Source organism: Schistocerca americana, chromosome 9 (genome assembly GCF_021461395.2).
Source record: "Schistocerca americana isolate TAMUIC-IGC-003095 chromosome 9, iqSchAmer2.1, whole genome shotgun sequence".
Classification (NCBI taxonomy): Eukaryota; Metazoa; Arthropoda; class Insecta; order Orthoptera; family Acrididae; genus Schistocerca; species Schistocerca americana.
The window spans coordinates 69,546,175-69,549,488 of record NC_060127.1 but is presented as its reverse complement, the minus strand read 5'-3'; positions in this window follow the sequence as shown (position 1 = coordinate 69,549,488).

The following is a 3,314-nucleotide window of genomic DNA, read 5'->3' as shown; positions in this document are numbered from 1 at the left end:
TGCAGTTGATGGGAAGAAAATCATCGATCTACCTTCCTCCTTGCATGTTCAAGCGACAGATAATAAATTATTGCATTTTTCTTAAGACACACATGTAGGTGAATTAACACAATTTATAACCGTGAGCAGCAGATCTCCCTGCAGATAAGCAGTTAACTTCCTTTACTCAGGACGTTGGCTCTACCACTTACCTATTACTAACAGTTTGTGAAACTATCTTTTTAAGCATTTGTTACCCAGAGTAAAAAAGTCCTCTACTGTAGCTTTTACAACAGTAACAGTGGTATTGATAGCTGATTTTACTTGTGGCAACCTGCTGGTGTATGATTTTCCCAGTTGACCGTACTCCGGGAGTACGGAAAGCAGTATAACGCTCCAAATAATTTTCACTTCAGTGAAAAGACATGGTACCATCTATTCCATACTTAGCTACTACATCATCAGTAGAAGTGGACAATGCGTGTAGACATGCTTGTTATCTAAAATTTGACGCAACTCTATGCCTATTTTCTAAAACTTGCAGTATTAACCACTGATTTCTTTCAAAATGTTCCTGCATCTTAAAAGAAGTGTACATGCTTCAACACAAGAGCAGACACAACATCAAGAAAATAGAAAACGGGGATATAAACAGTTAACTGAAAACAAATTTTACTTGTAACACTTTTATTTTTTAAGCACACAGTAAAATTTGCCTATGAACAGTCAAACAGCTTTAAACTCTTTATTCAATTTCTCCTTAACCACATTAATTCTTTTATTACAGATAGCGTGTTTACAACCTCTGGCATACTTGTAAATCAATAATTATACACATTTCATAATATATACTGTTCAGAAAGTGGATTTTAGAAATGATATCCCTCCAGGAAATCTAAACCGGGAACAGAATTTTCTTACAGTTTTTCCAGGTGTCCACATTTATCTAAAAACACACACAACTGACTGAATGTTTGTTAAAAATGACATTAGGCTGTCACTTGTATACGGTAATTGCCTGTTTAAGGTATCACATTCTCTGAAACTTGTCAACGTATTATCCTATACGAGTTTTGGTAAAACCAGAGTGGTTTTACAATCATCACAGTTGTTCTCAGGTGTTCCACCTGGGTTTTGCTGAATGTAACCAGCTACATACGCCAATGCTTGTCTGTCGTTCCTTACATCCTCCTTAGCACCACCGCTGTCACCACCACAAGCTGCATTATCAGCAAGGACGCTGTACACACCTTTCTCAATAACTATGCAGTGGTCCTTCTTGGAGTCAAGAAAGCTGCCATTATAAGCTCCGAGAAACTGCCTCAAATTGCTTAATGGCATGCATCTATCACACTCTCAATTATCTAATGATTTTGTAGGTATGGACGTGTTACTGATTACAACTTTTGTCAGTGGTGCTTTGAACTGAAAGCGGATTGGGTTGGTCTTGAAACACCATGCTGCCAAACACAACAAAGACATTCTCCAATGGGTCTTGACTGACAACCCGCATGCTTAAAAAGTTGAAGACAGTGTTTTTAATCTGTTCCAGATAAACATCAGTAATCTTATTGTAGTTTGCCACCGACTTATGGAACTGAACATTTTTGTCTTATCTCTCCCTGTTCCTAGCTACAACAAACCTCCATTCCCTTCAATACACTGTACCACATTTCAGTATTTGGTGACTCTGCATCGAGGACACGTTTATAAGATTTGCCTTCTTGTGGGTAATAAAGGAAGATGTTTATTGAATCGAACAGGTAATCCATCTGTTCAACAAATTGTATATTGCCCCTGCAGGTAAAGTATTAAATGTTACATGGGTCTCAATAAACGCAACAACCGTAGGACTAAGCTGCGTTGCAGCTAGGTTAACTTTTGTATTTGTAAAAGAATACATTAAGTCAAAGTGACTACTCTGCAATTTTGACAAAGTCTTAAACATCTTCTGCTGATCCATAAGAAAAGCCCTCTGAATGGATTCAAAACACGCCTCTTTTTTAAACAAAAACCGTATTTTATTTCCCAGTGGAGCATTTCTAATATCCTTTAATAGGGCCGGCCCAGTTAGCCGTGCGGTCTAACGCACGGCTTCCCGGATTGGGAAGGAGCGCCTGGTCCCCGGCACGAATCCGCCCGGCAGACTTGTGTCCGGTGAGCTGGCCAGTCTGTGGGTGGTTTTTAGGCGGTTTTCCATCTACCTCGGCGAATGCGGGCTGGTTCCCCTTATTCCGCCTCAGCTACACTATACCGGCGATTGCTGTGCAAACAAGTTCTCCACGTACTCGTCCACCACTATTACTCTACCACGCAAACATAGGGGCTACACTCGTCTGGTGTGAGACGTTCCCGGGGTGCGGCGGAGGAGTGAAGTGGACTATATAGTCGTCGTGGGGTTGTGGATCACTGCGGCTGCGGCAGGGACGGAGCCTCTCCATCGTTTCTAGGCCCCTGGTTGACATAAAATACAGTACAATACATTACAATCCTTTAATAGGTGTGGGACGTCATAAATTATTGCAATAGGGCCATTACTACCTAAAGAATGAAATGGACTGGATTCAGTCATTTCTCACTGTAGAGTTTATTCAGTGCTCTTTGTTTGCATCCTGGTCACAAACTCTACAAAATGCCTTCAGCCCTATTTCTTGCACTTGCCTTATAACTTAGGTAATGAGAACTTTTAAAATAGTACTTGAAACTGAATTCTGAGTGAATTAATGTGCAGCAACCCTCTTTCAGATCTTATGTGTGCCTCTGACCCTGAATACTAATGCACAGTTTGCAAATACATATGACCTTCCCAAATGTGCTAAGTCCTCAAATTCTGAGATTTGTTGCTGGCTCGCATCATAATACAAACCTGTCTCCAAAGACATTTCATCAAACATCAGAGCTTTTATTTATTGCTGTTGCACATTGCTTCAAATTCTGCTTTTGTTACATTCATCATTGCAGGATTCAGTCCTGCCTCAAAAGGTACAGCAGACAATAGAGATTGCAGATGCCCCGTACAACGTAGGGAAAAATGTACTGACAAATATTTTTATAGGGGATGGATTCGCTTGTACGAGGACAGAGCGAATACCTTGTCCTGAGATTTCCGTCGCCTGGGATTTGCTGGTCGATGTGAGTATCTTAACTGTTTATGAAATCTCTGATATCAGAATTTAAATTGTTTTCTATGAAAGAGAAAGTTTGCTACCACGTAAATCTTTGGTTGTTTGTAGCTCATATTTCCCATGCTGTAGCTCCACTTTTAAGTCTTGCTAGACTTGTTAAAGTATTCCTATGAATCTTGTACATTGTCGATTTTCTGGGACTTAAGTCTG